This window comes from Nomascus leucogenys, chromosome 6 (assembly GCF_006542625.1).
Source record: "Nomascus leucogenys isolate Asia chromosome 6, Asia_NLE_v1, whole genome shotgun sequence".
Classification (NCBI taxonomy): Eukaryota; Metazoa; Chordata; class Mammalia; order Primates; family Hylobatidae; genus Nomascus; species Nomascus leucogenys.
In genome coordinates this window covers 43,096,037-43,111,019 of record NC_044386.1, presented here as the reverse complement: position 1 = coordinate 43,111,019, position 14,983 = coordinate 43,096,037, and positions in this window count along the sequence as shown.

Here is a 14,983-nt window from a genome sequence, read left to right as displayed (position 1 = left end):
AGAAGCATTCTGTGAAAACTTCTTTCTGTTCTGTGCATTCAACTAACAGAGTTGAAGCTTACTTTTGATTGAGCAGTTCTGAAACACTCTTTCTGTAGAAACTGCAAGTTGACATTCGAGCGCTATGGGGCCTATAGTGGAAAAAGGAATACTTCCAAATAAAAACCACAGAAGCATTCTGTGAACTTCTTTCTGTTCTGTGCATTCAACTAACAGAGTTGAAGCTTACTTTTGATTGAGCAGTTCTGAAACACTCTTAGAAACTGCAAGCGGACATTCGGAGAGCTATGGGGCCTAATCGTGGAAAAAGGAATATCTTCAAATAAAAACTACACAGAACATTCTGTGAAACTTCTTTCTGTTCTGTGCATTCAACTAACAGAGTTGAAGCTTACTTTTGATTGAGCAGTTCTGAAACATCTTTCTGTTGAAACTGCAAGTTGACATTCCGAGGCTAAGGGGCCTGTAGAGGAAAAAGGAATATCTCCAAATAAAAACTACACAGAAGCATTCTGTGAAACTTCTTTCTTTCTGTGCATTCAACTAACAGAGTTGAAGCTTACTTTTGATTGAGCAGTTCTGAAAACTCTTTCTGTAGAAACTGCAAGTTGACATTCCGGAGCGCTAAGGGCCAATCGTGGAAAAAGGAATATCTTCCAAATAAAACTACACAGAAGCATTCTGTGAAACTTCTTTCTGTTCTGTGCATTCAACTAACAGATTTGAAGCTTACTTTTGATTGAGCAGTTCTGAAACTCTTTCTGTAGAAACTGCAAGTTGGACATTCTAGGGCTAAGGGCCTGTAGAGAAAAAGGAATATCTTCAAATAAAAACTACACAGAAGCATTCTGTGAAACTTCTTTCTGTTCTGTGCATTCAACTAACAGAGTTGAAGCTACTTTTGATTGAGCAGTTCTGAAACACTCTTTCTGTAGAAACTGCAAGTGAATTCCGAGGCTGGGCCTATAGTGGAAAAAGGAAATTCTCCTAATAAAAACTACACAGAAGCATTCTGTGAAACTTCTTTCTGTTCTGTGCATTCAACTAACAGAGTTCAAGCTTACTTTTGATTGAGCAGTTCTGAAACACTCTTTCTGTGAAACTGCAAGTGGATATTGAGTCCGGGGCCTATAGTGAAAAAGGATATCTTCCAAATAAAAACTACACAGAAGCATTCTGTGAATTCTTTCTGTTCTGTGCATTCAACTAACAGAGTTGAAGCTTACTTTTGATTGAGCAGTTCTGAAACACTCTTTCTGTAAACTGCAGTTGGACATTCCGAGTCCTGGGCCTATAGTGGAAAAAGGATATCTTCCAAATAAAAACTACACAGAAGCATTCTGTGAAACTTCTTTCTGTTCTGTGCATTCAACTAACAGAGTTGAAGCTTACTTTTGATTGAGCAGTTCTGAAACACTCTTTCTGTAGAAACTGCAAGTGGACATTCGAGTGCCTGGGCCTATAGTGGAAAAAGGAATAACTCCAAATAAAAACTACACAGAAGCATTCTGTGAAACTTCTTTCTTTCTGTGCATTCAACTAACAGAGTTAAGCTTACTTTTGATTGAGCAGTTCTGAAACACTCTTTCTGTAGAAACTGCAAGTGACATTCGGAGCGCTATGGGGCCAAGTGGAAAAAGGAATCTTCAAATAAATACACAGCATTCTGTGAAACTTCTTTCTGTTCTGTGCATTCAACTAACAGAGTTGAAGCTTACTTTTGATTGAGCAGTTCTGAAACTCTTTCTGTGAAACTGCAAGTTGACATTCCGAGGGCTAAGGGGCCTATAGAGGAAAAAGGAATATCTTCAAAAAAAACTACACAGAAGCATTCTGTAAACTTCTTCTGTTCTGTGCATTCAACTAACAGATTGAAGCTCTTTTGATTGAGCAGTTCTGAACACTCTTTCTGTAGAAACTGCAAGCGGACATTCGGAGAGCTATGGGCCAATTGTGGAAAAAGGATATCTTCAAATAAAACTACACAGAAGCATTCTGTGAAACTTCTTTCTGTTCTGTGCATTCAACTAACAGAGTTGAAGCTTACTTTTGATTGAGCAGTTCTGAAACACTCTTTCTGTAGAAACTGCAAGCAGACATTCGGAGAGCTATGGGGCTATAGTGGAAAAAGGAGATTCTTCAAATAAAAACTACACAGAAGCATTCTGTGAAACTTCTTTCTGTTCTGTGCATTCAACTAACAGAGTTGAAGCTTACTTTATTGAGCAGTTCTGAACACTTTTCTGTAGAAACTGCAGGGACATTCGAGCGCTATGGGGCCTATAGTGGAAAAAGGAATACTTCAAATAAAAAACACAGAAAGCATTCTGTGAAACTTCTTTCTGTTCTGTGCATTCAAGTAACAGATTGAAGATTACTTTTGATTGAGCAGTTCTGAAACACTCTGTAGAAACTGCAAGCGGACATTCGGAGAGCTATGGGCCTATAGTGGAAAAAGGAATATTTCAAATAAAAACTACACAGAACATTCTGTGAAACTTCTTTCTGTTCTGTGCATTCAACTAACAGAGTTGAAGCTTACTTTTGATTGAGCAGTTCTGAAACACTCTTTCTGTTGAAACTGCAAGTTGACATTCGGAGGCTAGGGGCCTGTAGAGGAAAAAGGAATATCTCAAATAAAAACTACACAGAAGCATTCTGTGAAACTTCTTTCTGTTCTGTGCATTCAACTAACAGAGTTGAAGCTTACTTTTGATTGAGCAGTTCTGAAACACTCTTTCTGTAGAAACTGCAAGCGGACATTCGGAGCGCTATGGGGCCTAGTGGAAAAAGGAGTATCTTCAAATAAAAACTACACAGAAGCATTCTGTGAAACTTCTTTCTGTTCTGTGCATTCAACTAACAGAGTTGAAGCTCTTTTGATTGAGCAGTTCTGAAACTCTTTCTGTTGAATGCAAGCGGACATTAGGCTATGGGGCCTGTAGAGGAAAAAGGAGTATCTTCAAATAAAAACTACACAGAAGCATTCTGTGAAACTTCTTTCTGTTCTGTGCATTCAACTAACAGAGTTGAAGCTTACTTTTGATTGAGCAGTTCTGAAACACTCTTTCTGTAGAAACTGCAAGTGGAAACGAGGCTTGGGGCCTATAGTGGAAAAAGGAATATTCAAATAAAAACTACACAGAAGCATTCTGTGAAACTTCTTTCTGTTTGTGCATTCAACTAACAGAGTTGAAGCTTACTTTTGATTGAGCAGTTCTGAAAACCCTTTCTGTAGAAACTGCAAGTTGACATTCGGAGCGCTATGGGGCCAATCGTGGAAAAAGGAATATCTTCAAATAAATACACACATTCTGTGAAACTTCTTTCTGTTCTGTGCATTCAACTAACAGAGTTGAAGCTTACTTTTGATGAGCAGTTCTGAAACTCTTTCTGTTGATACTGCAAGTTGACATTCTGAGGGCTAAGGGGCCTGTAGAGGAAAAAGGAATATCTCAAAAAAAACTACACAGAAGCATTCTGTCAAACTTCTTTCTGTTCTGTGCATTCAACTAACAGATTGAAGCTCGCTTTTGATTGAGCAGTTCTGATACACTCTTTCTGTTGAAACTGCAAGCGGACATTCAGAGAGCTATGGCGCCAATTGTGGAAAAAGGACTATCTTCAAATAAAACCTACACGGAAGCATTCTGTGAAACTTCTTTCTGTTGTGTGCATTCAACTAGCAGAGTTGAAGCTTACTTTTGATTGAGCAGTTCTGAAACACTCTTTCTGTAGAAACTGCAAGCAGACATTCGGAGAGATATGGGGTCTATAGTGGCAAAAGGAGATTCTTCAAGTAAAAACTACACAGAAGCATTCTGTGAAACTTCTTTCTGTTCTGTGCATTCAACTAACAGAGTTGAAGCTTACATTTAATTGAGAATTTCTGCAACACTCTTTCTGTAGAAACTGCAGGTTGACATTCGACGCGCTATGGGGCCTATAAAAAGGAATACTTCCAAATAAAAACCACAGAAAAGCATTCTGTGAAACTTCTTTCTGTTCTGTGCATTCAAGTAACAGATTTGAAGATTACTTTTGATTGAGCAGTTTGAAACACTCTGTAGAAGCTGCAAGCGGACATTCGGAGAGCTATGGCCCTCAATCGTGGAAAAAGGAATATCTTCAAATAAAAACTACACAGAACCATTCTGTGAAACTTCTTTCTGTTCTGTGCATTCATCTAACAGAGTTGAAGCTTACTTTTGATTGAGCAGTTCTGAGACTATCTTTCTGTTGAAACTGCAAGTTGACATTCCGAGGGCTAAGGGGCCTGTAGAGGAAAAAGGAATATCTCCAAATAAAAACTACACAGAAGCATTCTGTGAAACTTCTTTCTCTTCTGTGCATTCAACTAACAGAGTTGAAGCTTACTTTTGATTGAGCAGTTTGAACTTTTCTGTTGAAACTGCAAGTTGACATTCGGAGGCTATGGGGCCTAAGTGGAAAAAGGAAATACTTCAAATAAAACTACACAGAAGCATTCTGTGAAACTTCTTCTGTTCTGTGCATTCAACTAACAGAGTTGAAGCTTACTTTTGATTGAGCATTTCTGAAAACTCTTTCTGTAGAAACTGCAAGTTGACATTTGGAGCGCTAAGGGGCCTGTGGAAAAAGGAATATCTTCAAATAACTACACAGAAGCATTCTGTGAAACTTCTTTCTGTTCTGTGCATTCAACTAACAGAGTTTGAAGCTACTTTTGATTGAGCAGTTCTGAAACTCTTTCTGTAGAAACTGCAAGTGAAATTCCTAGGGCTAAGGGGCCTGTAGAGGAAAAAGGAATATCTCCAAATAAAAACTACACAGAAGCATTCTGTGAAACTTCTTTCTGTTCTGTGCATTCAACTAACAGAGTTCAAGCTTACTTTTGATTGAGCAGTTCTGAAACACTCTTTCTGTAGAAACTGCAAGTGGAATTCTGAGTCCTTGGGCCTATAGTGGAAAAAGGAATATCTTCCAAATAAAAACTACACAGAAGCATTCTGTGAAACTTCTTTCTGTTTCTGTGCATTCAACTAACAGAGTTCTAAGCTACTTTTGATTGAGCAGTTCTGAAACACTCTTTCTGTGAAACTATAAGTGGATATTCCGAGATCCAAGGTGCCTATAGTGAAAAAGGAATATCTTCCAATAAAAACTACACAGAAGCATTCTGTGAAACTTCTTTCTGTTCTGTGCATTCAACTAACAGAGTTGAAGCTTACTTTTGATTGAGCAGTTCTGAAACACTCTTTCTCTTAAACTGCAAGTGGATATTCCGAGCTCCGTGGGCCTATAGTGGAAAAAGGAATATCTTCCAATAAAAACTACACAGAAGCATTCTGTGAAACTTCTTTCTGTTCTGTGCATTCAACTAACAGAGTTCAAGCTTACTTTTGATTGAGCAGTTCTGAAACACTCTTTCTGTAGAAACTGCAAGTGGAATTCTGAGTGCCTGGGCCTATAGTGGAAAAAGGAATATCTCCAATAAAAACTACACATAAGCATTCTGTGAAACTTCTTTCTTTTCTGTGCATTCAACTAACAGAGTTCTAAGCTTACTTTTGATTGAGCAGTTCTGAAACACTTTTCTGTAGAAACAGCATGTCGACATTCCGAGATCCAAGGTGCCTATAGCGGAAAAAGGAATATCTTCCAATAAAAACTACACAGAAGCATTCTGTGAAACTTCTTTCTGTTCTGTGCATTCAACTAACAGAGTTGAAGCTTCTTTTGATTGAGAGTTCTGAAACACTCTTTCTAGAAACTGCAAGAGGACATTCCGAGCTATAGGGCCTGTAGCAGAAAAAGGAATATCTTCAAAAAAAACTACACAGAAGCATTCTGTGAAACTTCTTTCTGTTCTGTGCATTCAACTAACAGAGCTGAAGCTTACTTTTGATTGAGCAGTTCTGAAACACTCTTTCTGTTGAAACTGCAAGGTGACATTCCGAGGGCTAAGGGGACTATAGTGGAAAAAGGAATCTTCAAAAAAAACTACACAGAAGAATTCTGTGTAACTTCTTTCTGTTCTGTGCATTCAACTAACAGAGTTGAAGCTTACTTTTCATAGAGCAGTTCTGAAACACTCTTTCTGTAGAACTGCAAGGCGGACAATCTGGAGATTCGGGGCTATAGTGAAAAAGGGATATCTTCAAATAAAAACTACACAGAAGCATTCTGAGAAACTTCTTTCTGTTCTGTGCATTCAACTAACAGAGTTGAAGCTTACTTTTGATTGAGCAGTTCTGAAACACTCTTTCGGAGAAACTGCAATTGGACATGGAGTGCTAAGGGGTATGTGGAAAAAGGATATCTCCAAATAAAAACTACACAGAACCGTTCTGTGAATTTTTCTTACTGTTCCGTGCATTCAACTAAGAGTTGAAGCTTACTTTTATTGAGCAGTTCTGAACACTTTCTGTAGAAACTGCAAGAGGACATTCGAGATAAGGGCCTGTAATGGAAAAAGGAGTATCTTCCAATAAAAACTACACAGAAGCATTCTGTGAAATTTCTTTCTGTTCTGTGCATTCAAGTAACAGAGTTGAAGCTTACTTTTGATTGAGCAGTTCTGAAACACTCTTTCTGTAGAAACTCCAAGCGGACATTCGGAGAGCTATGGGGCCTATAGTGGAAAAAGTATTATCTTCAAATAAAAACTACACAGAAACTTTCTGTGAACTTCTTTCTGTTCTGTGCATTCAACTAACAGAGTTGAAGATTACTTTTGATTGAGCAGTTCTGAAACACTCTTTCTGTTGAAACTGCAAGTTGACAATCCGAGGGCAAGGGGCCTATAGAGGAAAAGGAATATCTCAAATAAAAACTACACAGAAGATTCTGTGGAAACTTCGTTCTGTTCTGTGCATTCAACTAGCAGAGCAGAAGCTCACTTTTGATTGAGCAGTTCTGAAACACTCTTTCTGTAGAAACTGCAAGTGGACATTCGGAGCACTAGGGGACTATAGTGGAAAAAGGAATATCTCCAAGTAAAAACTACACAGAAGCATTCTGTGAAACTTCTTTCTGTTCTGTGCATTCATCTAGACAGTTGAAGCTTACTTTTGATTGAGCAGTTCTGAAACACTTTTCTGTAGAAACTCCAAGCGGACATTCGGAGAGCTACGGGGCAATAGAGGAAAAAGGAATATCTTCAAATAAAAACTACACAGAAGCATTCTGTGAAACTTCTTTCTGTTCTGTGCATTCAACTAACAGAGTTGAAGCTTACCTTTGATTGAGCAGTTCTGAAACACCTTTCTGTTGAAATGAAGCGGACATTCGGAGAGCTATGGGGCCAATAGTGGAAAAAGGAGTATCTTCAAATAAAAACTACACAGAAGCATTCTGTGAAACTTCTTTCTGTTCTTGCATTCAACTAACAGAATTGAAGCTTACCTTTGATTGAGCAGTAGTGAAAACACTTTCTGTAGAAACTGCAAGTGGACATTCAGAGATCAAGGGCCTATAATGGAAAAAGGAATATTTCAAATAAAAACTACACAGAAGCATTCTTTGAAACTTCTTTCTGTTCTGTCATTCAACTAACAGATTTGAAGCTTACTTTTGATTGAGCAGTTCTGAAACACTCTTTCTGTAGAAACTGCAAGGACATTCGGAGAGCTACGGGCCAATAGAGGAAAAAGGAGTGTCTTCAAATTAAAACTACACAGAAGCATTCTGTGAAACTTCTTTCTGTTCTGTGCATTAACTAACAGAGTTGAGCATACTTTTGATTGAGCAGTTCTGAAACACTCTTTCTGCAGAAACTGCAAGCGGACATTAGGATAGGTATGGGGCCTATAGTGGAAAAAGGAACATCTTCAAATAAAAACTACACAGAAGCATTCTGTGAAACTTCTTTCTGTTCTGTGCATTCAACTAACAGAGTTGAAGCTTTCTTTTGATTGAGCAGCTGAAAAACACTCTTTCTGCAGAAACTGCAAGCGGACATTAGGATAGGTATGGGGCCTATAGTGGAAAAAGGAATCTTCAAATAAAACTACACAGAAGCATTCTGTGAAACTTCTTTCTGTTGTGCATTCAACTAACAGAGTTGAAGCTTACTTTTGATTGAGCAGTTCTGAAACACTCTTTTTCTGTTGAAACTGCAAGTTGACATTCCGAGGCTATGGGGCCTAAGTGGAAAAAGAAGTACCTTCAAATGAAAACTCCACAGAAGCATTCTGTGAAACTTCTTCTGTTCCGTGCATTCAACTAACAGAGTTGAAGCTTACTTTTGATTGAGCATTTCTGAAAACCCTTTCTGTAGAAACTGCAAGTTGACATTCGGAGCGCTATGGGGCCAATCGTGGAAAAAGGAATATCTTCAAATAAATACACAGCATTCTGTGAAACTTCTTTCTGTTCTGTGCATTCAACTAACAGAGTTGAAGCTACTTTTGATGAGCAGTTCTGAAACTCTTTCTGTTGACTGCAAGTTGACATTCTGAGGGCTAAGGGGCCTGTAGAGGAAAAAGGAATATCTAAACAAAAACTACACAGAAGCATTCTGTCAAACTTCTTTCTGTTCTGTGCATTCAACTAACAGATTGAAGCTCGCTTTTGATTGAGCAGTTCTGAGACACTCTTTCTGTAGAAACTGCAAGCGACATTCGGAGCTATGGCGCCAATTGTGGAAAAAGGACTATCTTCAAATAAAACCTACACGGAAGCATTCTGTGAAACTTCTTTCTGTTGTGTGCATTCAACTAGCAGAGTTGAAGCTTACTTTTGATTGAGCAGTTCTGAAACACTCTTTCTGTAGAAACTGCAAGCAGACATTCGGAGAGATATGGGGTCTATAGTGGCAAAAGGAGATTCTTCAAGTAAAAACTACACAGAAGCATTCTGTGAAACTCTTTCTGTTCTGTGCATTCAACTACAGAGTTGAAGCTTACATTTAATTGAGAATTTCTGCAACACCTTTCTGTAGAAACTGCAGGTTGACATTCGACGCGCTATGGGGCCTATAGTGGAAAAAGGAATACTTCCAAATAAAAACCACAGAAAAGCATTCTGTGAAACTTCTTTCTGTTCTGTGGCATTCAAGTAACAGATTTGAAGATTAACTTTTGATGAAGCAGTTCTGAAACACTCTGTAGAAGCGGCAAGCGGACATTCGGAGAGCTATGGCCCTCAATCGTTGGAAAAAGGAATATCTTCAAATAAAAACTACACAGAACCATTCTGTGAAACTTCTTTCTGTTTCTGTGCATTCATCTAACAGAGTTGAAAGCTTACTTTTGATTGAGCAGTTCTGAGACTATCTTTCTGTTGAAACTGCAAGTTGACATTCCGAGGGCTAAGGGGCCTGTAGAGGAAAAAGGAAATATCTCCAAATAAAAAACTACACAGAAGCATTCTGTGAAACTTCTTTCTCTTCTGTGCAATTCAACTAACAGAGTTGAAGCTTACTTTTGATTGTGCATTTCTGCAAAACTCTTCTGTAGAAACTGCAAGTTGACATTTGGAGCGCTATGGGGCCAATCGTGGAAAAAGGAATATCTTCAAATAACTACACAGCATTCTGTGAAACTTCTTTCTGTTCTGTGCATTCAACTAACAGATTTGAAGCATACTTTTGATTGAGCAGTTCTGAAACTCTTTCTGTTGATACTGCAAGTTGACATTCCTAGGGCTAAGGGGCCTGTAGAGGAAAAAGGAATATCTCCAAATAAAAAACTACACAGAAGCATTCTGTGAAACTTCTTTCTGTTCCGTGCATTCATCTAACAGAGTTCAAGCTCACTTTTGATTGAGCAGTTCTGAAACACTCTTTCTGTAGAAACTGCAAGTGGAAAAACTGAGTGCCTTGGGGCCTATAGTGGAAAAAGGAATAACTCCAAATAAAAACTACACAGAAGCATTCTGTGAAACTTCTTTCTTTTCTGTGCATTCAACTAACAGAGTTCTAGCTTACTTTTGATTGAGCAGTTCTGAAACACACTTTCTGTGGAAACTGTAAGTGGATATTCCGAGATCCAAGGTGCCTATAGTAGAAAAAGGAATATCTTCCAATAAAAACTACACAGAAGGATTCTGTGTAACTTCTTTCTGTTCTGTGCTTTCAACTAACAGAGTTGAAGCATACTTTTGATTGAGCAGTTCTGAAACACTCTTTCTCTTAAACCGCCAGTGGATATTCCGAGCTCCGTGGTGCCTATAGTGGACAAAGGAATATCTTCCAATAAAAACTACACAGAAGCATTCTGTGAAACTTCTTCTGTTCTGTGCATTCAACTAACAGAGTTCAAGCTTACTTTTGATTGAGCAGTTCTGAAACACTCTTTCTATAGAAACTGCAAGTGGAAAAACTGAGTGCCTTGGGGCCTATAGTGGAAAAGGAATAACTCCAAATAAAAACTACACATAAGCATTCTGTGAAACTTCTTTCTTTCTGTGCATTCAACTAACAGAGTTCTAGCTTACTTTTGATTGAGCAGTTCTGAAACACACTTTCTGTAGCAACAGCATGTCGACATTCCGAGATCCAAGGTGCCTATAGCGGAAAAAGGAATATCTTCCAATAAAAACTACACAGATGCATTGTGTGAAACTTCTTTCTGTTCTGTGCATTCAACTAACAGAGTTGAAGCTTACTTTTGATTGAGAGGTTCTGAACACTCTTTCTGTAGAAACTGCAAGAGGACATTCCGAGAGCTATAGGGCCTGTAGCAGAAAAAGGAGTATCTTCAAATGAAAACTACACGGAAGCATTCTGTGAAACTTCTTACTGTTCTGTGCATTCAACTAACAGAGCTGAAGCATACTTTTGATTGAGCAGTTCTGAAACACTCTTTCTGTTGAAACTGCAAGGTGACATTCCGAGGGCTAAGGGGACTATAGTGGAGAAAGGAATATCTTCAAAAAAACTACACAGAAGAATTCTGTGTAACTTCTTTCTGTTCTGTGCATTCAACTAACAGAGTTGAAGCTTACTTTTGATTGAGCAGTTCTGAAACACTCTTTCTGTAGGAACTGCAGGCGGACAATCTGGGAGATTCGGGGCCTATAGTTGAAAAAGGGATATCTTCAAATAAAAACTACACAGAAGCATTCTGAGAAACTTCTTTCTGTTCTGTGCATTCAACTAACAGAGTTGAAGCTTACTTTTGATTGAAGAGCTCTGAAACACTCTTTCGGAAGAAACTGCAATTGGACAAATGGAGTGCTAAGGGGACTATTGTGGAAAAAGGATTATGTCCAAATAAAAACTACACAGAACCGTTCTGTGAATTTTCTTACTGTTCCGTGCATTCAAACTAAGAGATTTGAAGCTTACTTTTAATTGAGCAGTTCTGAAACACACTTTCTGTAGAAACTGCAAGAGGACATTCCGAGATCCAAGGTGCCTGTAATGGAAAAAGGAGTATCTTCCAATAAAAACTGCCCAGAAGCATTCGGTGAAATTTCTTTCTGTTCTGTGCATTCAAGTAACAGAGTTGAAGCTTACTTTTGATTGAGCAGTTCTGAAACACTCTTTCTGTAGAAACTCCAAGCGGACATTCGGAGAGCTATGGGGCCTATAGTGGAAAAAGTATTATCTTCAAAATAAAAACTACACAGAACTTTCTGTGAACTTCTTTCTGTTCTGTGCATTCAACTAACAGAGTTGAAGATTACTTTTGATTGAGCAGTTCTGAAACACTCTTTCTGTTGAAACTGCAAGTTGACAATCCGAGGGCAAAGGGGCCTATAGAGGACAAAGGAATATACTCAAATAAAAACTACACAGAAGAATTCTGTGGAACTTCGTTCTGTTCTGTGCATTCAACTAGCAGAGCAGAAGCTCACTTTTGATTGAGCAGTTCTGAAACACTCTTTCTGTAGAAACTGCAAGTGGATATTCGGAGCACTGAGGGGACTATAGTGGAAAAAGGAATATCTCCAAGTAAAACTACACAGAAGCATTCTGTGAAACTTCTTTCTGTTCTGTGCATTCATCTAGACGAGTTGAAGATTACTTTTGATTGAGCAGTTCTGAAACACTCTTTCTGTAGAAACTCCAAGCGGACATTCGGAGAGCTACGGGGCAATAGAGGAAAAAGGAATATACTCAAATAAAAACTACACAGAAGCATTCTGTGAAACTTCTTTCTGTTCTGTGCATTCAACTAACAGAGTTGAAGCTTACCTTTGATTGAGCAGTTCTGAAACACCCTTTCTGTTGAAATTGAAAGCGGACATTCGGAGAGCTATGGGGCCAATAGTGGAAAAAGGAGTATCTTCAAATAAAACTACACAGAAGCATTCTGTGAAACTTCTTTCTGTTTCTTTGCATTCACTAACAGAATTGAAGCTTACCTTTGATTGAGCAGTAGTGAAACACACTTTCTGTAGAAACTGCAAGTGGACATTCAGAGATCAAGGTGCCTATAATGGAAAAAGGAATATTTTCCAATAAAAACTACACAGAAGCATTCTTTGAAACTTCTTTCTGTTCTGTCCATTCACTAACAGATTTGAAGCTTACTTTTGATTGAGCAGTTCTGAAACACTCTTTCTGTAGAAACTGCAAGAGGACATTCGGAGAGCTACGGGCCAATAGAGGAAAAAGGAGTGTCTTCAAATTAAAACTACACAGAAGCATTCTGTGAAACTTCTTTCTGTTCTGTGCATTAAACTAACAGAGTTGTAGCATACTTTTGATTGAGCAGTTCTGAAACACTCTTTCTGCAGAAACTGCAAGCGGACATTAGGATAGGTATGGGGCCTATAGTGGAAAAAGGAACATCTTCAATAAAAACTACACAGAAGCATTCTGTGAAACTTCTTTCTGTTCTGTGCATTCAACTAACAGAGTTGAAGCTTTCTTTGATTGAGCAGTTCTGAAACACTCTTTCTGCAGAAACTGCAAGGACATTAGATAGGTATGGGGCCTATAGTGGAAAAAGGAACATCTTCAAATAAAAACTACACAGAAGCATTCTGTGAAACTTCTTTCTGTCCTGTGCATTCAACTAACAGATTTGAAGCTTACTTTTGATTGAGCAGTTCTGAAACACTCTTTCTGTTGAAACTGCAAGTTGACATTCCGAGGGCTATGGGGCCTACAGTGGAAAAAGAAGTACCTTCAAATGAAAACTCCACAGAAGCATTCTGTGAAACTTCCTTCTGTTCCGTGCATTCAACTAACAGAGTTGAAGCTTACTTTTGATTGAGCATTTCTGAAAAACCCTTTCTGTAGAAACTGCAAGTTGACATTCGGAGCGCTATGGGGCCAATCGTGGAAAAAGGAATATCTTCAAATAAATACACAGCATTCTGTGAAACTTCTTTCTGTTCTGTGCATTCAACTACAGAGTTGAAGCATACTTTTGACTGAGCAGTTTGAAACTCTTTCTGTTGATACTGCAAGTTGACATTCTGAGGGCTAAGGGCCTGTAGAGGAAAAAGGAATATCTCAAACAAAAACTACACAGAAGCATTCTGTCAACTTCTTTCTGTTCTGTGCATTCAACTAACAGATTGAAGCTCGCTTTTGATTGAGCAGTTCTGAGACACTCTTTCTGTAGAAACTGCAAGCGGACATTCGGAGAGCTATGGCGCCAATGTGAAAAAGACTATCTTCAAATAAAACCTACACGGAAGCATTCTGTGAAACTTCTTTCTGTTGTGTGCATTCAACTAGCAGAGTTGAAGCTTACTTTTGATTGAGCAGTTCTGAAACACTCTTCTGTAGAAACTGCAAGCAGACATTCGGAGAGATATGGGGTCTATAGTGGCAAAAGGAGATTCTTCAAGTAAAAACTACACAGAAGCATTCTGTGAAACTTCTTTCGTTCTGTGCATTCAACTAACAGAGTTGAAGCTTACATTTAATGAGATTCTGCAACACTTTCTGTAGAACTGCAGGTTGACATTCGACCGCTATGGCCTATAGTGGAAAAAGGAAACTCCAAAAAAAACAGAAAAATCTGTGAACTTCTTTCTGTTCTGTGCATCAAAAAGATTGAAGATACTTGATTGAGCATTCTGAACCCGTAGAAGCTGCAAGCGGACATTCGGAGAGCTATGCCCTCAATCGTGGAAAAAGGAATATCTTCAAATAAAAACTACACAGAACCATTCTGTGAAACTTCTTTCTGTTCTGTGCATTCATCTAACAGAGTGAAGCTTACTTTTGATTGAGCAGTTCTGAGACTATCTTTCTGTTGAAACTGCAAGTTGACATTCGAGGGCTAAGGGGCCTGTAGAGGAAAAAGGAATATCTCCAAATAAAAACTACACAGAAGCATTCTGTGAAACTTCTTTCTGTTCTGTGCATTCAACTAACAGAGTTGAAGCTTACTTTTGATTGTGCATTTCTGCAAAACTCTTTCTGTAGAAACTGCAAGTTGACATTTGGAGCGCTATGGGGCCAATCGTGGAAAAAGGAATATCTTCAAATAACTACACAGCATTCTGTGAAACTTCTTTCTGTTCTGTGCATTCAACTAACAGATTTGAAAGCATACTTTTGATTGAGCAGTTCTGAAACTCTTTCTGTTGATACTGCAAGTTGACATTCCTAGGGCTAAGGGGCCTGTAGAGGAAAAAGGAATATCTCCAAATAAAAACTACACAGAAGCATTCTGTGAAACTTCTTTCTGTTCTGTGCATTCATCTAACAGAGTTCAAGCTCACTTTGATTGAGCAGTTCTGAAACACTCTTTCTGTAGAAACTGCAAGTGGAAAAACTGAGTGCCTGGGGCCTATAGGGAAAAAGGAATAACTCCAATAAAAACTACACAGAAGCATTCTGTGAAACTTCTTTCTTTTCTGTGCATTCAACTAACAGAGTTCTAGCTTACTTTGATTGAGCAGTTCTGAAACACACTTTCTGTGGAAACTGTAAGTGGATATCCGAGATCCAAGGTGCCTATAGTAGAAAAAGGAATATCTTCAATAAAAACTACACAGAAGGATCTGTGTAATTCTTTCTGTTCTGTGCTTTCAACTAACAGAGTTGAAGCATACTTTTGATTGAGCAGTTCTGAAACACTCTTTCTCT